The 20,498-nt window shown below is 49.2% G+C and overlaps 2 protein-coding genes across 8 annotated transcripts in view; one reads left to right on the top strand and one right to left on the bottom strand.

Moving 5' to 3' along the window:
* The window catches only part of CHD9NB (CHD9 neighbor), a 57,985-nt gene extending 42,221 nt beyond the window's left edge, over nt 1-15,764 (bottom strand). Inside the window, exon 1 of the mRNA XM_070063530.1 lies at nt 15,612-15,764. The gene's annotated coding sequence lies outside the window, so the exon portion shown is untranslated. The remainder of the gene's footprint in view (nt 1-15,611) is intronic.
* The window catches only part of CHD9 (chromodomain helicase DNA binding protein 9), a 284,556-nt gene that overhangs the window by 30,218 nt on the left and 233,840 nt on the right, over nt 1-20,498 (top strand). The gene's annotated exons all lie outside the window — the stretch shown is intronic.

The following is a 20,498-nucleotide window of genomic DNA, read 5'->3' on the forward strand; positions in this document are numbered from 1 at the left end:
TGGGATGCCGGTGCTTCAGGCCAGGGCGTTAACCCGCTGCGCCACAGCGCCGGCCCCCATAATCATCTTTTTAAAACAGTGAGCCAGCCACATCTGGCATTAGTCAACTTGAACTCTAGAGAATTCCTAGTTTCCCCCACTCCCCTGATCCTTTAAAAACCCTAGCTATTTATTTCCCTGTCTCCATCTCCTTACTCCTTGTGGCTCCTGCATCCAAAGTAGTTCGAGAAGTCTATGAGGGTCTTTTCTTTATCTAGCACATGATGAGCCATTGGTGATGTCCATCTGCGTCACTGGGGGTGTCTGTTTATTGTCTTCTCCCTGCCTGGAGAGGTCAGAGGCTACCTGAGCGCGTCATTATGTCGTCTCTGAAAATGAGGCTCCCGCTCTGCATCTCTTGGGCAGCATGACGCCTAGGTTGCTTGAGCAGGATTTAAAGACTGCACTCCCAGTGTGGCTGTTTGACTTGCCCTGCACAAACAGGAGCCTTGGAGTATGATGTGAAGGAGCCTGGGAAAACTCACCTGAGTCTCCCAACCCCCAAAGGCTTTCCTTACTGGCCTGGCCCATCCTGGGTGCCTCAATCCCATTGGCTGTACGTGCTGTTTCCTACTAAAAATGCAAAGTGCATGTTTAGCTGTATTCATCTTGACACCTCCACCCCTGGTGCACACAGTAAGTACTCAATAATGTGTCATAGCATAAAATGACTCAGCAAATGACTTTCTAATCTGACATCTAGCCAGAAACAATTTTGGAACTAACTCTGACTCGGTGCTATGGTGTAACACAGAAATATATTTGCTCTTTGTCCCCAGGTCCTGGCACTGAGCTACTAAAAGTTCTGGAATTTCTTGATAGGAGTATCTTTTGTTATTCATAACATTCAGTCACACCTCAGTGTGGCTTAAGGTGGGGCCCATGTGTAGCAGGATGGGGCTGGTTAGAGACTCTGTTGCAAGCAGACCCAGTGATTAGGGGGTTTAACTTTCAGCCCCACCCACGGTCTCTCTCTGAGAAGGTGGGGGTTGATGCTGGAGGCTAAGCCTTTAGCCTAGCTGTTAAAAGGCTGCAGTATTGGGGCTGGCTTTGTGGCAGTTGGGGAATGACCCAGCGGATGGAAGATCTCTCTCTCTCTCATCTATCAAGCTGGCTTTCAAATAAATGCATTTTTCTTTTAAAAAGCTTCCAGTATTGGAGTACCTGGGTTCTAGTCCCAGCTTTGGCTCCTGACTCCAGCTTCCTCTGTGAGGCAGGAGTGATGGCTCAGGTAATTGGGTGTCTGTTATGTGGGAGATTTGATTTGGGGAGTGAACACTCCGATGAGAGCCCCCTTGCTGTCTCCCTCTTTCTTATAAATAAATAAAAGAGTTCTTAAAAATAGAAACAGTTGAACAATGAGATTTGGTAACACACTGAAGGGCTAGGAGGGCAGTGGGCACAAAGGGAGCATGGAAACTGCCCCCCACCCCCCCACCCCGTGCCTTGCTCTGTCCACCTCTTCCTGATTGGAATCCTTTGTAATGAGCCAGTAAACATAAGTGGTGTTTCCCTGAGTTCTGTGAACCATTGTAAACAAATTACAAAACACAAGGAGGGGGCTATGGGATCCCCTGAATTTACAACCAGTTCATTAGAGTGCTAATGGCCCAGAACTGGCATGAGAGGTGGGGGCCAAACTTGCGGAAGGGACTGAGCCCCTTCACCTGTGGGATCTGTTGCTGCCTCCAGGAAGTTAACATCAGAATTGAATGAAATTGTAGGACACCAGCTGGTGTTCCAGAACTGGTTGGCTTGGGGGGAAAACCCACACACTGGGTATCAGAGGAGTGTTATGTGGGTAGCAACAGATCCTAGGAGGCACATTTTGGCAAGAATGTTTTTTTTTTATTAAAGTTTATTCATTTACTTTTATTTATTTGAAAGACACACAGAGATTTTCTATCCACTGGTTTATGCCCCAAATATCTGCAACAACTGGGGCTGAAATCGGAAAAGACCTCCTAAAATTTACACTGAAATGTGGCCCCTTAAAGTTCCCTAGAAATGCTATCCAGGGTGCCACATGTACTACCGGAATTTGGGGTGCCTTATGATTTCACCACGGGCTTATTACTAAATTCCCGAAATTAATAAGCCCGAGAGGGTTCTTGCCTAATATTTAGAGAAGAATTCTAAATATCAGCACAGATAAATGAGGCAGCGTGGTACGTTTTAAGCTTTTATTTAGTGAGCAAGATGCATAGGAGAGTGAGAGCTTTATTTAAGAGAGAGAGGTGAGTAGGGGTTCATACCAAGCACCAGGAACCAGCCTCGTGGAAAAGCATCTAGGCCTGTATCTGGGCCAGGAAGCCTAGAGCACAAGGCCCAAAGGCCATGCGCCCTGGAGGCACAGGGCTACAGCAAGCCCCCTCCTGACAAGAGGCCAGGGAAGAAGGCCCAGCTGGGCCACAATGTGTCCGGCTTTTAACCCACTTCCAAAGGGGAGTGGTTAATTAACCTGATTGGCTGGTGGGCACCCAGGTGTGGTCAGGTAGGGGAATGAGTCCACGCAGAGGCGTGGCAAAGGCATCAGGTAGGACATGAAGTCACATAGGGGCATGGCAAAGGCATGGTCTTCCAGTTCACAAATCTAACAATTTCAGCCTGTATGTCTGCCTACTTCAGGGCTAGGCATGGACAAAGTCAGGAGCCAGAAATCCTATTTTGGTCAACCCCATGTGGGTGGCAAGGACCCCAGTACTTGGACCAATACCTGCTGCCTCCCAGAGTATGCATTAGCAGGAAGCTGTATGGGAAACGCTGGTGAGACTGGATCCCAGGCACTCTTATATGGGATGCAGGCATCCCAAGCAGCAGCCTAACCCACTGTGCCACCAGGTCTGCCCTGGAATTTTTTTTTTTTTTTACATTAACTACCCATTTTGATTATCCTCCCCTGCGCTTTGCCCATTTTCCCATCAACATGGACAACCGAGAGGCACAGGCAAACGTAGCAATCAGTTTCTGGTACAGCAGTTTGTTATTACGGTTGCTCAAAAATATGTGTGCTGGGAAAATAAGGAGTGTGGCTGTGCACCTCCAAGGGGCAGACAGTGTTTGTGTAAACACAGGTCTTTGTCTCCACAACATGCTACCCCACCCACCCCTGCTGCCCAAGCGGGCAGGCCCTTTTGAGTCACTCATGATGTGTTTTTGAACACAACGTGGGGGAAGAGCCCCCACAGTCTGTTCAGCTCTGGCTATGAAAAATACAAGCTGCGTTTGACTGAATGACAAAAAGAAATCTGTTGAGCCAGGAAGCGTAGTAAATACCGTGACTCTCTGCAAATGTGCACAGCCCAAACAGCTTTTTCCAGTCTGGAAAAATGAAGAGATTTGTCTGTGCAAAACCAGCCAAGTCTCCACCCTCCTTCCTTTCTCCCTCGCCACCCCCCCTCCCCCTGGCCAGGCCTCCCACCCTGCCCCAGACATGCAGTCATCAGCTTCCATCCTCTGTGACTTGCATCGCCCCAGGCAATAACATGGCCCAGGCTCTGGGGATGCACACCAGCCGCTAAGCCAAGCATCTTGTGGGGACGTCTGTCTGCTTGGGTTTTGCCAGTCATCTTTGACCTTGGCCAGTGTTGGCTCATAGCAAAGTTGTGCAGCAGGCAAAGTGGCTCTGGTGTCTCCTCCCTCCTCAGCCTTTGAAAAACAAAACAATCTGCTTTATTCTGTCCCTGCTTCCATAAGATGCTTGTAGAGAGGGGAGACTGGTGCAAAGTGAGGTTTTAAAACTCACTCTAGGCTGGTAGTGGGGTTGGAAGAGGGATGGGAAAGGTGTGGAGGATGGGACAACCTCTAGTAGGTAGAGTTTCTATAAGGGAGGAACTTACAGAGGGGACCTCCTGCACCTCCTCTGAAAGGCTCATTTGCATAACAGCTGTGCTGTTTTCCTGGAGGTGTGTGCCGACCTAGACTCTGGGTCAGGAAAGCACCCACCCAGGCCACTGGAGCAGGACACATTTCAAGCCTGCAGTTCCGTGTATTGGAAAGAGCAAAGAGGGTTTGAACTCTGGCTTCTAGGAGTAAAGAATGTCTTTTTTTGACAGGCAGAGTGGACAGAGAGAGAGAGAGACAGAGAGAAAGGTCTTCCTTTTGCCGTTGGTTCACCCTCCAATGGCCGCCGCGGCTGGCGCGCTGCGGCCGGCGCACCGCGCTGATCCGATGGCAGGAGCCAGGTACTTATCCTGGTCTCCCATGGGGTGCAGGGGCCAAGCACTTGGGCCATCCTCCACTGCACTCCCTGGCCACAGCAGAGAGCTGGCCTGGAAGAGAGGCAACCGGGACAGAATCCGGTGCCCCGACCGGGACTAGAACCCGGTGTGCCGGCGCCGCAAGGCGGAGTCCCCCTTTTTTTTTTTTAAGAGAGAGAGAGAGAGCTTCCGGCTGCTGGTTCACTCCCCAAATGACTGCAACAGCCAGGGCTGGGCCAAACTGAAGCCAGGAACCCAGAACTCCATCCTGGAGTGGCAGGAACCCACACACTTGTGCCGTCACCTGCTGCTTTCCCAGGTCTGGGTTGGAAGCAGAACAGCTAGGAATAGAACCAGTGCTCCAGTATGGGGTGCTGGGGACAGGGAGAGCTGGTGACCTAAGTAGGGGCTCATTTAACCCACTGTACCACAACACAAGTCCCCAGAGTGTCTCTTCATCGCCTGTAACTGCAACAGCTAGCACAGGCCTGCCCACAGCAGGTACTCTGTTCATGTTTGTTGAGTCAGTAGATGAATGGATGAACGAACTGATCACCTTGGATAATTTCTTCTTTGGGCCTCGGTTTTCTACTCTGTAAAAATATATACAAAAGTTTATCTTAGCAGTGGATGTTGTGCACAGTGGGTTAAGTCACTGTTTGAATGCCCACATCCATATCAGAGCGTGTGGTTTGAGTCCTGGCTACCTTACACTTGCAGTCCAGTGTCCTGCTACTGTGCCTCGGAGGCAGGAGATGTTGTCTCAAGCACTTGGGTTCCTGTCAGACCCTGGCTCCTGCCTGCAGCCAGGCCTAGCCCTGGCTATCGCAAACATCTGGTGCAGAAGACAGTAGATAGAAGATCGTTTCCCTCTCTCCCTCTCTCTCTGTCACTCTTTCAAATAAATACATCTTTTTTTTTTAATCATCTTAGTCTATTTCCTGTTTCTAGAGCAAAATACCTAAGAGCAGATAATTTATAAAGAACACGCATTTGACTCACAGATCTAGAGACTGGGAAGTCGAGAACACGGTGCTGGCATTGGGTGAGGCACTTCCAGATGCATCCTGTGGCACAGAAGGTCACCCGGCAAGAGACAGCAAGGGCGCTGGCTTGGTCTCTCATCTTATAAAGCCGCTGATGCCACCAAGGGGGCCCGCCCTCATGACCTCATCTAACCCTGGGCACCTTCCAAAGGCCCCACCTCCAAATACCATTAATTTAGAGATCTGGAGAGTAAATTCCCAGCATAGCAAAAATCCAGCACCTACTCTGCCTAAGCTCACCAGCTTAGTGTGTGTTTTGGGAATGGGGGAGCAATGTGTAAATGTTGTTTGTTCTCCGTAAATTGGAATTTCTAACTTGTGAGAGCCTATTAGGCCCCTGAGGCATGACAGAACCTATTAGGCCCCTGAGGTATGACAGATCCCCTAGGCCTGATGAAACTGGGCGCAGATAGGTAACCCAAAGGATAGCAGAATGCTTATGGCCCAGGAAAGCCCCATACCTGGGACATCGCAGACTGCTAAGACAGTGCACTGTGAACTTAACCAAGGAGCCTTTCTGCACAACCTGCCCATCTTATGAGGGTCCCTGTTGCGCTCTGCACCTCCTCCAACAAGCAGCTTAAGAAGGGTCTTTGGGGACCAGCTTTGTGATATAATAGGTTAAATGGCTGCCTGCGATGTTGACCCCCTATATAGATGCCAGTTTGAGGCCACGTTGCTCTGCTTCTGATCCAGCTCCCTGCTAATGCACCTGGGAAAGCAGTGGAAGATGGCGTCCAAGTGCTTGGGCCCCTGCACACACCTGGGAGACCAGAGGGACCTCAGGGCTCCTTGCTTCGGCCTGGCCCAGCCCTGGCTGTTGGGACCATTTAGGGAGTGAAGCAGTGGATAGAACATCTCTCTCTATCTCTGTCTCTGTCTCTGTCTCTGTCTCTGTCTCTCTCTTTCTGTAACTTTGCCTTTCAAAATAAACAAAAATAAATCTTAAAAAAAAAAAAAAAAAAGGGACTCTGCCTACTGCTCTAACAGAATGCAACCTGGCTTTAAACCTCCTGCCCTCTGTCTGAGCAGGCTCAACACCCCCACTCTCCCCCACCTCCCAATTCTATTCCCCCTAAAATAAAGTCTTCTCTGCTTTAAACTGGCCTCCTCAGCTTCTTTGAACCCTAAAATCCCAATGCGTTCGTCCTGGGCCCTTTGCCTCACCCTTCATGTTTGTGTCCCCTAAACACTTAGTTTCCCGTCCTATATTCTGAGTACCCTAAGGACAAGAGAACATTTTCAATGCTTTTAGCTAAGCAGTTACTATATAAGAACCAAGATTTTCAAGGTTCTGAGCCTTGACTTAGGGCCACCAGCACATGGGTTTCAGACTTGGCTTCTGAGCCCCCAACACCCAAAAGCCTTCCCAGGGTGAAGCTTGCCTACACTGAAGGCAGACCCTCTGGTACTAGGAGGAGTCCAGCCTGCAACCTTTGCCCACACTGTTGCCTCTGTGTGAAACATTCTCCTCGATTCTCACCTGTCCAGTTCCAGCCCACCCTGCAGATCTCAGCTTAGACTTGCTGCTGCCAGGATAGGTTCCCCAGCTCCTCCCCTCCACCTTGCAGGTCAAGCTTCCTTTTCCTTGTGCCCTTTCTGCATCCTCAGAGTGCTGGCTTCACCGAAGTGCTCCCCATCTCTGGTCTGCCTCCCCTTTAAACTAGGGGATAAAGACTGTGTCTTTCTTTTTCCTCGAAGTAGCCCCAGTGCATTTCACAGCACCATATGCCAAGAAGGTGCTCCATAAATTTACATACATACACACACATATATATAATTTACTTTCATTTGAGAGAGAGCACTTCCATCTCAAGGTTCACTCCTCAAATGCCCACAGTGGCCCAGGGCTGAGCAGTGTGGAAGCTGGGAGCCAGGAACACAATCCAGGTGTTCCACACGAGTGGCAGGAATTCAGTTACCTGAGCCATCACTGCTGCCTCTCAGGGTCTACATTAGCTGCAAGCTGGCGTCAGGAGCCAGAGCTAAGAATCAGTTTCAGGTACTCCAGTGTGGGACACAGGTGTCTTAACTGCTAGGCAAACACCTGCCTCCATAAATATATATTGATTAAGTGAGTAACAGCAGTGTGTTGAGACGAGAGTAAGGAGCTTGGAGTTAGGAAAGTCCTCCTAGTGGGTTATTGTATTTACTGAAATAGGAAAGACAACATTTCTCCTGCTACCCAGATGGCCTGCATTCAAAGATAAGCATGCGAATATACACCGCACACATGCACACACAAGCACACAGGATTCCTGCACACAGCCTGATCCAGGTAGTCATTTGTGTAACACACTTTCCCTTGCTCTTTCTTCTCCTGGCATCTCCCCCCACTCTTGGTTCTCATTCCCTTAGCATAGGAGATTGCAAGGCCAAAAGAGCCTAACTGGCAACAGAAAGGTATTACCAGGAAAAGAGATTAAATGATCACATCTTTGCCAAGGGTTTTTCTTCATCTCGCTCTCTGCACTTTAGATTTCTTCACTATTCCATTGTAAGGAAATTCTACTTACTTTTATTAATACATTCCAGAAAATAGCCTAAAATTTTATTTTTTATTTGCGAAGACAGGGAAAGACAGGTCAGAGAGACAGAGAGACAGACACACACAGACACAGAGCTTCTATCTACTGGTTCACTCCCCAGACACCCACAATGGCCAGGGTTGAGCCAAGCCATAGCCTGGAACTGGAAGCTCAATCCAGGTCTCCAGCACCATTTCAGGAACCCAGTCATTTCAGCCATCACCTGCTCCTGCCCAGGGTGTGCATTTGCAGGGAGCTGGAATCAGGAGCAGAGCCAGGACCTGAATCCAGTCTCTTCCATCCAAACTAGCATCTTAGCATCCAAACTAGCAGCTTAACCATTGCACCAAATGCCCATCCCTCCCTAGACTTTTTTTTTGTGTGTGTGTAGATTTATTTATTTGAAAATCAGAGTTACACAGAAAGAGAAGGAGAGGCCAATAGAGAGGTCTTCCATCTGCTGGTTCACTCCTCAATTGGCCGCAACAGCTGGAGCTGCGCCAATCCAAAGCCAGGAGCCAGGAGCTTCTTCCAGGTCTTCCCACACAGTTGCTGGGGCCCAAGGACATGGGCCATCTTCTACTGCTTTCCCAGGCCATAGCAGAGAACTAGATCAGAAGTGGAGAAGCCGGGACTTGAACTGGCGCCCATATGGGATACCCATATGGTATACACTGCAGGCGGCAGCTTTACCCACTAAGCCACAGTGCCAGCCCCCTCCCTAGACTTTCAAAAATATTTTAGTGCCTGGTTCTGCCAGCTGGGTGGAATCCTGCCAGCGGTGTCTTTTGGCAAATAGCCGCCAACTTGGTGCCTTAGTTTCCCTCTTTTCTTTCTCAAAGGAGTTGTCTTTGAAATGAAATATGGTTTTTGTTTGTTTGTTTGTTTTTGAAAAGAAGAGCTTTTTAAATATGCAGATGTGCTGGGCATGAGTCTGTCAAGGGTGACAGAAAGGAAGGTGTCACTTGATTCTGGGCGGGTGAATTTAAGTTGTTTCTAAGATGTACTCAAATGTGGTCAGAGGCTGAAGTGACAAATCGCTCTCCCCAGAGAGAGCTCTGAACTGGCTTGCAGAGGAGGAGCGTCTGCAGAGTGGGAGGGTTGTTGGTAAGGACCCAACTGGCAGCAGATCCAAGGTGATAAAATCACAGAAGCCTGAAAGTGTTTGGTGAGTCCCGGGAACAGCAAACAGTCCCAGTGTGGCTTCATCTGACCTCTCACTGGCCTCGTCTCCCTGCGCGCTCTTCTCGTCATACAGGATCTACTTCCTAGGCCAGGCTTGTAAACGGGATGCTTGGGTAACGCCCAGACTGCCAGACAGGTTTCCTTGGACTCCTGATGTTGGTCTTTTTTTTTTTTCTTTTCATTTAAATCCATTTCCAAGTTGGGAAACTGTAAAAAACCAGATCCCCAGTTCTTTTGGGAAAATACAAGATCTGACAACACAGGGCTCACATCCTTCTAGAACAACCATCAGCTGCGGGTGAGGAGCTGTTGCCTGCAATCAGAGGGATCTGTGCTGTCTCCAGGCCCCACTGCTGTGCCCCACAGCCTTTTATCATCTTACTCTCCCCACCACACACCACCTTTGCTGCCTGCTGGGCACCTGAGGGTCCCTGGCGTCTGCCTGAGCGAAGCCTTTCTTGTCCCGTATGCCCCTGATGAGCTGAGCATCCCTTCCTCCCCACCCCCATGGTTGCTGCTTTGTCTTGTATTTCAGTGCTAAGGGCTGGGCTCTCTGCCTTCTCCAGGGTGTGTTGCCATGGCGTAAAGATGTACAAGACCACAGGCTAAGGAGCAGGCAAGGACCTGCTCCCTCTTCCCAGATAGCACACTCCCACTTCAGCAGTAACCTTCTGGGAATCATGCCCGTGACTTTTCTTTTTTCTATTCCATTAGTGATTTTCAGAGAGGAAGTTTCAGCCAGATAAAGGGAGCAGATGGCACTGTGTCAGGCCTCCTGCAGGATGAGCGTTTTAGAGGAGTCAGGGCTTTTCTGTGATTTGGTCCTCGTACCTGGTAAGCTTTGATCTCCCAGGTTATTGAGGTGTGTTCTCCTGCGGAAGGAATCGGGCTTTGCTTCACCTTGATAATGGAAATCACTGTTCTCCTTGCCCTTCTTTCGTAAACAAGGAAATTGGAACAGAGCTAAGAGAAGCTTTTGCATGCACTTTAGGAAAGAATGAGCAATGGAAAAAGGAAATTGAGAGCTTTGGGGAGTTTATAGCAGAGAAGCATTTGAGTTTGAAATAGGAGCTGGGAATCCATATGTTTGGGAGGAAAGGAAAGAAAAGAACAGCCACACGCACAGAGCTTCAAGGGTGTGTGCGCAAATAGTGATGGGGAAGGGGGCAGGGGAGCCCACGTGGGTCTCTCTTTATCAGACCCAGATGTTCAGGCAGTCGTTCTCAAGATGCCCATGAAAGGATCCAGAGCCTGCTGGGCTAGACTATTCTTAACTACCCAGAAGCACGTGAACTCCACGGCTGGGGGCTTTCCACTGTGTGCTTAATGACGCCCTGAGGCCCCACTGGGGTCTGTGCCACGCCAGCTGCGGGCTGCCTCCAGGCAGAGCTTGGAAGTGGATAGGACAAGCTCTCTGGGTAACCCTCCATGCCTGTGTCCCCAACCCCCTCTCCCAGCCCTGCCAAGCAGAGGTTACCAAACCTGCCTCTCTGTTCCAGGCTAACCTTGGAATGCAGGAGTGGGAAGGACCAAGTTCAACTCTCAGTTCCACCTTGCATAAATGACTCGGCCTCTCCAAGCCTTAGTTTTGCTATTTGAAAAATGGAGGGTGGGGTGGGAGTGGGATCATTGGTGAGGTGCATACAAGATATATGTGAGGGCCAGGTGTTTGGAGCACTGATTAAGATGTTGCTTGGGGGCCTCAGATGCCGGCATTTCGTGAGTGTTGTTCTAATCTCGGCTGCTCCACTTCCGATCCAGCTCCCTGCTGATGTGCCTGGGACAGCAATGGAAGATAGCCCCAGGGCTTGGGCCCCTGCACCCACATGGGGGACCTGGACAAAGCTCCTGACTCTTGGCTTTGGCCTGGTCCAGCCATTATGGCCATTGAGGAGTGAACCAGTGGAGAGAAGATCTCTCTCTGTCTCGTTCTCTCTCTCTGTAACTGTGCTTTTCAAATTAAAGTAAATCCTTTTTAAAAAATATTTTATTTGGGGCCAGCGCTGTGGTATACCGGGTGAAGCCACTGCCTGCAGTGCTGGCATCCCATATGAGCACCGGTTCAAGATCTGACTGCTCGACTTCCGATCCAGTCCTCTGCTATAGCCTGGGAAAGCAGTGGAAGACAGCCCAAGTCTTTGGGCCCCTGTACCCGCATGGAGACATAGAAGAAGCTGCTGTCTCCTGGCTTCGGATCGGCACAGCTCCAGCCATTGTGGCCATCTGGGGAATAAATCAGCGGATGGAAGATTCTCTCTCTCTCTCTCTCTCTGACTCCCTATAACTTTGCCTTTCAAATAAATAACTAAATCTTAAAAAAAAAAAAAAAAAAAAAAAGATGCTGCTTGAAGGCCTGCATTGTATCACAGCAGGTATAACACTGGCATCCCATATGAGTGCCAGTTTGAGTCCCAGCTGCTCCACTTCCAAATAGGCTCTCTGCTAATTGCCCTGGGAAAGCAGCAGAGGATGGCCCACATGTTTGGGCCCCTGCCACCTGTGTAGGAGACCCATAAAAATAAAAAAGAAAGGTCTGGGCTCCTGGCTTGAGCCTGGCCTAGCCCCAGCCATTGCCCCCATTAGGGGAGTGAGCCAGAGGATGGAAGCTCAATATGTGCAAAAGCTGCTTCAGAGAATACAAACACAAAGATTTCTTTTAATTATTCATCATACTTTAAAAAATTAGTTCGGGTGCTGATGCTTGGTGGAGCAGTTATGTCGCTACTTGGGATGCCCGTGTCCCAAATCAGTGTTTGCTTTGAGTCTAGGCTACTCCATTTCCCATCCAGCTTCCTCCTAATATGTGACCTGGTAGGTAGTAAGTGATGACTCAAGTATTTGGTTCCGTGCCACCCACATGGGAGACCTGGATGGAATTCCTAGCTCCTGGCTTTAACCTGGCCCGGTGCTGGCTGTTGTGCGCATTTGGAGAGGAAACCAGCAAATGCAGGGTCTGTCTCTGTCTCCTTGCCTTTTAAATAAAACAAAAATAAGGAAATAAACGTGCCACCCACATGGGAGACCTGGATGGAATTCCTAGCTCCTGGCTTTAACCTGGCCCGGTGCTGGCTGTTGTGCGCATTTGGAGAGGAAACCAGCAAATGCAGGGTCTGTCTCTGTCTCCTTGCCTTTTAAATAAAACAAAAATAAGGAAATAAAAGCCACTTTGGAAAATGTCAAACATTTGCTCAAAGGGACAGACAAACACTCATGGACCTATAACCCAGCTTCAACAAGGATCAACCCCTGGTCAGTCTTATTTGATCTATGTCTCCACCCACTTTCCCCATCCCTTTGTTATTTTGAAGCCAGTCCCAGGTATATTGTCTTACATGTTTGACTTGCTCCCTCAGCCAATGGAAACATAATCCTCAGTGCTTCTTTCTGTCCCTCTTCCCTTTCCAGGGTGCTACTTCTCCTGTCTCCATCTTATACCTGGGACCTTAGCTCTCTCAACTCTCATCTTCCTACAGAGCCATCATGCCCGATGATAGGTCAGATTGTAAGCTGAGGGAGGTCTGGGACACATTTGCATTTTGTCAGGCCCCAGTATCTTCAGAGAAGAACGATGCTCTACAGGAGGACCCCTGCAAGGAGCAAGAGGTGCTGAGCCAATTAGAGCCCTCTAAGCCTTTGATATCAGGCAGGAGCCCCATAGGGACTGACTGGGCTCTTCGTGTTGGTGCGTTTCTCACAGGGACAGGGCACATAGAGCAGAGAACACTAGAGAAGGAGGTCCTCCCTCAGCAGGGGAACCAGACCTCTCCCCTCCCAACACATGGGCTCGCTGCTGTGATGCTGTGAGCCATGGGCGTGAGACTCAAGACTTTCTCCAAGTCCTTGTGCAGTGGACAGGATGCGGGCTTCAGAGCCTAAGAGACTGGATTCAAATTCTGCCTCCACTGCTCATGGGTTCCCTGTGCCTCTGTATGTCTTCCTCATCTATAAGCTGAGGGTGACAATACACACCTCACAGTTGCCAAAAGGGTTATTATGAGAGAAAGCTGTGTCTGCTGGGGTTCTTTTGATAGTAAGTGACAGTGAGGGGACTGATGTCGTAGCATGGGAGGTAAAGCCACTACCTGTGATGCTGGCATCTCACATGAGTTCTGCTCCACTTCTGAGCCAGCTCCCTGCTAATGCACCTGGGAAAGCAGCAGAGGGTCCAAGTACTTGAGCTCCTGCCACCTGTGTGGGAAACCCAGACGAAGCTCCTGGCTTTGGCATGGCCCAACTTTGGCATTTGAGGTCATTTGGGGAATGAATTGTGGATGGAAGATTCTCTCTCTCTCTCTCTCTCTCTCTCTCTCTCTCTCTCTCTCTGCCTAACTTTGCCTTTCAAATAAGTCTTTGAAAGAAAAATGCCTACAGCAGCTGGGACTCTGTCAAACCAAAACCAGGAGCCAGGAACTCCCATGTGGGTGGCAGGGATCCAAGTACTTGGGCCATCATCTGCTGCCTTCTGGGGCACATTGGCAGAAAGCTAGATTCAGGAGCAGAGCTGGGGCATGAATCCATGTACTCTGGTATGGAATGCGGGCATCCCAGCCAGGATCTTAACCACTATGCCAAATGCCTGCCTCTTGGCCCTTGGGTCTAGCTTTTGGTTTTTAGCTTTAGTCTTGGGTTAATGTAGCAACAAGATGACAGCATCAGTTCTAATCCATTTAGATCTCAAGTCTAGAGGGATTATCTTACTCAAGAATCCTAACAAAAGTCTCATTGACTTTGACTGGGTCATATGATTGACTTTGATTGGGTCACACTCACTCCATCTGCACAAAATGAGATGCATTTATTTATTATAGGCTGGTATCACTGGATCTGCAGGGACTGGGAGGGTGACGGAAAGGGTGGCTCATTAAGGGAACTGCAGGGGGGTTGGGCGTGGTTAATGTTATGCTTTGAATGTCTCCTCCAAAAGTCATGTGGAAATGTAATTGCTATTGTAACAGTATTAGGAGGTGGAACTTTGAAGAGGTGATGAGCATTATAGTGTAGTGGGTGAAGCCTCTGCTTAGGATGCCCTTGTTCCCTATCAGAGTGCCTTGAAGGAGTCTGCCACTGCTTCTGATCCAGCTCCCTGCTGATGTGCACCCCTGGAGGCAGCAGGTGATGGCTCAAGTGCTTGGGTTCCTACCACCCACATGGGAGACCCGGATGGTGTTCCTGGACACTAATTTCAGCCTGGCCTGGCCCTGGCTATTGTGAGCATTTAGGCAGTGAATCAGCTGGTGAAAGATTTCTAAGTCTCTATATCTCTCTGTTACTCTGTCTTTCAAATAAAAACAAACTTTTAAAAATGTGATACCATTAAAAAAAAAACTTTAATTTGAAAACAAAGGGGCGGGGTGATGCATTCTTGAGGCCTGTGCTCTTGTGAATGAATTCATGCCACTATTTGTAGGGTGGGTTAGTCATCAAGAAAGTGGGCTCCTTGCAGAAATAAAGTTTTGGCTGCATCTTCCTGTCTCGCATACGTTGACTTGCCCTCCCAACAGGCTGTGACATAGCATGGAGGCCATTGCCAGATGCCAACACCATGCTCTCAAACTTCCCAGCTTCCAGAACCATGAGCCAAGTAAACATCTATTGTTTATAAATTACCCAGTTTGTGGTATTCTGTTACAGCAGAAGAAAACCAACAAGTCGGTTATCAAAATAAAGGTGACTGTGGGTACTTTTGGCAAAACTGAAGCTCTTGCTATCAGTGCTTAGTAAGTCTTTGGGTACATTGTCGAAGCCTATAAAATGATAATCCCCTTTTCTGTCTCATGAGGCATTTTTTATTCCTTTCTAATCAGATCCACATATTTGATCTCATTGAGTGTCACAATAGTCTTGTGAGACAAGCAGGAGTACAGGGATTACTTTCCTATTTCACAGATGGGGAAGTTCAAGCACTGAGCTGGTTAAGACTGGGCCCATGGTCACACAGTCCGTAGTGGTACAGACTTTGCCTACAGTCAGACAGAGACATGACTGGCTCAGAATTCCCTGGCAGTTCCTTGGGGGCTGGAAAGTTGGATTTACAGGGTATGGCGTAAGCAAGGTCTGACATGGAGTTTGGGTCAGTGGCCCGGTTGTGTTCTTGAGTAAACAGTTAGGACTAGTAGCAATCCAGTGAGTCAAGGACCCATTGTTGGGAACCTGGCAGGTGGCAAGGGAAAGAGCTAGTACATAGGCAAGACACTGGCACCCCAGAAGCAGCCTCTCATGACTAATTTCCTTTACACCAAGCTTCTGGGTACAAAACTTGGGTTTTCTTGTCCCAGAAAAAAAATTAAAAAGCTAATCCAAAAGAAAAAACAAACAAACAAGCGAGGAGGGTAGGCAGTGCTGCTTGCAGAGCTGACGTCTCTCAAGAGAACCTATTTCATGGACCAAGAGCATCCTTTGCCAGAATGTGGAGAGAGAGTGTGGAATCCCCTGCTCAAATGGGGGTGTGGTTGAGATCTGCATAGAATCTTCCAGAAAAATAGCATCCCTCTTCGGTACCCAGATCTTGAAATACTGAGGAAGAAAGACAAAAGAACAGCAGAAAGCCAAAATACCACCTCCATTACTATGAAAACTAGCGAGGAAGCTGTAGGCCAGTGTGAGAACAAGCTTACCTTCCCAGAGGAGCCAAGGAAAAGGCCGGAGCTGAGCAGATCCTTCCAGGGGGCTTCTGCAGTCACAAAAGTCATCCCACTGCCATGGACAGTGAGAGTCAAGACAAAACGCGTGTTTAGGGAAAATCCCTCCTTGGGGAAAGCAGAAGCGGGGAAACCATATGACCTGGCAAGTTCTTCCATCTGTCTGCCCACCAGTCCCTTTTTCAGTAAAATGGGGATAATAACAGTGCCTGCGTCACAAGGAGGCAGGGGAAGGACGCCCTGGGATCCTGTGGATGACTGTCCTGGCACACAGCAATCGCTCGGTTAAGCCTGGCTGTTCTTGTGTGCAGTCCAGGTTCGTGGCAGGTGGCCTCGCTCTCCTCTCCGGCACGAAGCCCAGGGCCACAGAGCCCTGCTGTGCTTGTGTTTCGCTCTTTCTCTCCAGCTGTAAAACTCCTTGAGAATGTGGGTGTGCAGTGACTTTCCAGTTTCTTGGCTGAGTTCCCAGGCTGTGTTCTCCCACTTTGGGGGCTAGGGGGATGGCAGACGTCCTTTCCACAGTGGTGAGGGCCACCCCACCCCAGCCCCCATGCTTCGTTCCAGCAGAGCCTGGCTCAAAGTTCAAAGCCGAGGTGGCTTTGTTGAGTAATTCGGTGACACTGCCTGCCCGCCTGCCATGGGAGGCCAAGTCTCACTCCCACACACCCATTTGCTGAGCATCTGTTGCCCTGTGTTTTGTGGCGTGGAGGCTGGGAACAGGCATGCCGCCCCAACTGACCGCGGTGGGGCCAAGCTTCCTTCCTCTCCCTGCTGCCCCTGGGCTCTCGGTCTCGCACATGGCCCCACTCAGTAGGTTTCAGATCCGCTCCCAGGCTGGTTGGCGCTGAGTGCATCTGGATTCACACCAGCCTCTTCCTCCTGGGGGTTCAGAGTGTTCTTGGAAGGAAGCCTAGGAAGGGAAAGGCCTTCCCCAGCACTCCCCTTCCAGGGGTTGGCTGACAGCATAGAACGGAGCTGCCAAGAACTCTGGAGTCAGACAGACCTGAGTTCAAATCCCTGAGTGACCTTGGGCAAGCTGCTCTCTCGGCTTCAGTTTCCTCATCTGTAAAAAATGTGACAGTAACAGGATCTGCCTCCTGGGATTATTGTGAGGCCTCTGTGAGATCCTAGCTGTGGCTCACGCATCCCCACATCTGGCAAGTGGGAAGTGCTTGAGAAATAGTCTCCTTTGACCACCAGTCTTTGAGCATCAGCTGGGGATCTCCAGCCTTCCCGTGGGTGTGTGCACAGGAAGGGGGAGAGTACCATCTCCTTGTACCCATCCCATCCCCCAAATCAGACCCCTATCCTAGCTACTCTGAAATGAACCAACTGATTTGGTTCTATGCAAATTCCTTTTGGGTAAGGACATTTTTTTTTTTTTTAAGATTTATTTATTTATTTGAAAGGCAGAGAGAGATATCTTCCATCTACTGGTTCACTCCCCAAATGGCCACAATGACTGGAGTTGTACCAGGCTGAAAGTAGGAGCCTAGAATTCCAAGCACTGGGGGTGTCTTCCAGTGCTTTCCTGAGCACATTAGCAGGGAGCTGGATGGGAAGTGGAGCAGCCAGGACCTGTACCGGCACTCACATGGTATGTCAGTGTTGCAGGCAGCAGATAAACCCGCTACACAACACCAGCCCCTGGGTAAGGGCTTTGTCTCCTTTGTCTTACAACTCCCACGCCTAGTACTTAGATAGTGCTAAATGTTGGGAGTAAATGAGCACAGGAAAAGGAGCAAGGGAGTGCCCGGTACGTGTTCATGCACTGCTTTTGGAACTCTAGGCAGTTATTTCTGCCCCTTGCATTTCCTGTCCCTTCTTTCCTCTTTCCCTCTCCTCCCCTCCCTTCTTCCCTTCCTCCTTCCCTTCCTCCCATCTTTTCTCCCTCCCTCACTCCCTCCTTCCATCCTTTTTTTTTTTTTCTTTTTCAGACCGTCCTTTCTCCTAAATGGAAGGCGCTTCCTTCTTGCCTTCTCTCGTAACATCCATGCTGCAAGTGCATCCCTTGAGAGCCCTTCACCCAGCCGAGAGCTGCGATTCCTCTTTCAAATTGAGTCTGTCCCCTGACTCATTCATTAAAATGCATAGGGCATGTGACCAAACTGCATAATGATCCTCTCATGAGGAAGGCTCTGAGGCAGGGAGATGCTGCCAACTGCAAGGCAAGTACTTCCCCCCAGCTGTGGATCAGGCTCATTGGCTGCCGTGCCCTGGGAAGGCTGGGGGCTGCCGTTCATCTCCAGTAAATCAGCCAAGCCCTGGAGAGCTGCAGCCTGGCGCTGGCTGGACAGTCTTGGAAGCTGTGTTGCCTCGGAAAGTCCAGCCCATGACCTTTCCTCAACCTTTCTCCACCCCCACTTCATTTAGCTTCTCATTTATTTAAGTATGAGGGTGCTTCAAAAAACTGGTAGAAAAATGTAGCTAAAAGATGCTTATTTTGGTGCAAAAATTTTTTAAATCCAGGCAGTGATTTTTTAGACTATGCGTTTTCCACTAGCTTTTTGAAGTACTCTCCTATATTTTTAACTGCATGTCTAAAAAATGGATACATTCTTTTAAAAACAAAACTAAACTAAAGGAAGCTGCCTTTGCTGACCCTTCAGTGCTGCTGTGCTTCCCAGAAACAAACAGTTGTTGTCATCGCCCCTGGATTTTCTGGAGTCCTTGGGCTACAACAAAGATTTGGAAGCCCAAACACCCTTTTGCCCCCTGAAGTCCCATTCCAGTTCTCAACAAGAGTCCACGTCCATCTTGGTTGCCTTCTCGTCTCCTTTTCTATCGAGCCCTTTGTCTACCCTGGGTAACCCCTCTTATACCCTATCAGGCACATCCTGTGAATCCCGTGTGGGAAATCCGAATTTTGAATTGCTGACTCCTGTGGGTTGGCACTGTGGTGCTGCGGGTTAAAGCCCTGGCCTGAAGCGCCGGCATCCCATATGGGCGCCGGTTCTAGTCCCAGCTGCTCCTCTTCTGATCCAGTTCTCTGCTATGGTCTGGGAAAACAGTAGAAGATGGCCCAAGTCCTTGGGCCCCTGCACCCACATGAGAGACGTGGAAGAGGCTCCTGGCTTCGGATCAGCTCAGCTCCAGCTGTTGCGACCATCTGGGGAGTGAACCAGCAGATGGGAGACCTCTCTCTCTGTCTCTACCCTTATCTTTAACTCTGTCTTTCAAATAAATAAAATAAATCTTAAAAAATAAATGAATTTCTGGCTCCTAGCTTTAGTTTGATTCAGCCTCTGGCCAGCACAGGCATTTGAGGAGTGAACCAGGGGATGGAAGCTCTCTGTTTCTATCTCTTTGCCTTTCAGATAAGTAAAATTATTTTTTTAATCAACATTCAAGAGAATTATAAAAAGTATTAGAGTCTTTAAAAGTGAAAAATATATCAAAATTCAGCAACTCTCATGGCTGCCTCTCAGGCACAAGGGCTGTCTATGGTCATTTCGAGGTGATAAGAACCCACTCATTCATATCACTTGGCTAACAACCTGTTCAGATAGCCGTATGGTGTGGGGGAACATCTCTAACATCTCTGAATCACAGGAACTCATCTACAGAATGGCAGTAATAACAGGACCTCCTTCATTGGGTGGTTGTGAAGCTTCAGTGGGTCTATTCCTGGCACATACTGTTAGTCATTGTCACCATCACCTTTACTCTTACTTGTAATAATGCAGCCCATTTATTCACGGTGCCCAATAATGAGCACTCTATGCCATGGACTGCCTTTGGTCCTGGGCACAGAGCAGTGAAGGAGTCATACAAGGCTCCTGTCTTCAAGGAGCTTATGTTCTGGTATGAAAGTACTACATCTTTCTGTCTGATGAGTGTTTTCCCCACTGAGGTTTTAGAGAATTAAAGGAGACAGCCTAGAAACTGACAAAGGTGACACTTGATCTGGGGTCTCTCCGACTTCAGTTTTAGTACTCTCTCATGAGAGGAGCTGATGATTTTATAGTTGTTGGGAGCATGTAAGCCATTCCCTGAGCTCTGAGAACCCTGATCCATCAACCAGGGCACAAAAGAGAAGCAGGGATTGTCCCTGATGAGTGTCTGAGAGTCCCAGTTTGTTCTGTCCATGGAGTCCCATCAATCAAGTGAGACTAACAGTGTGGTTTTCTGCCTGGTGTCAGCATCAGGGGGTCTAGAGGTAACTTTTTTTTTTTTTTTAAAGATTTGTTTACTTGAAAGGCAGAGAGAGAGAGAGAGCACACGAGAGAGAGGGGGAGGGAAAGAAAGAGAATCTTTCATTCACTGGTTCACTCTCCAAATAGCTACAACAGCCAGAGCTGGGCCAGGCCAAAGCCAGGTCTCCCACAGAGGCTTCCAACTACTTGGGCTATCTTTTGCTGCATTCCCAGGCACATTAGCCGGAAGCTGGTTTGGAAGCAGAGCAGCTCAGACTCGAACCGTCACTCCTATATGGGACCAGCATCAGAAGTGGAGGCTTAAGTAGAAAATGCTTGCCCCAGCCAGTGGCTTGTGGGGCCTGGCCATGACAGGGAGCACCTCCCTTGTCTAAAAGTACTTTCCCCTGGGCTCCCCACAGAGCAGGAGAGAGTATGGCAAGGATTGTAGGCTCAGTAGCCAAGTGGCATGATCTCTGGGTGGTACCTGGATCTTCCACCCTGAGTGAGGTTCACTACACACACCTAGGATCACAGGTGGGGCAGGTCTGGTCCTGTTTGAGAATTCCACACATGGTAACTGAAAGTCTCTCCCAGGGCTGGTGGCAGGGGCAGGCCTGGCACAGACCAGGGAGAAAGGGCACTGAAGGCCAGCCACTGTTCAGAAAGGCCAATGACCTGAGTATGGCAGGGCCAGGGATGTTTCTGATCACATCACAGTGACATC

The sequence above is a fragment of the Oryctolagus cuniculus genome, chromosome 18 (assembly GCF_964237555.1).
Source record: "Oryctolagus cuniculus chromosome 18, mOryCun1.1, whole genome shotgun sequence".
NCBI lineage: Eukaryota > Metazoa > Chordata > Mammalia > Lagomorpha > Leporidae > Oryctolagus > Oryctolagus cuniculus.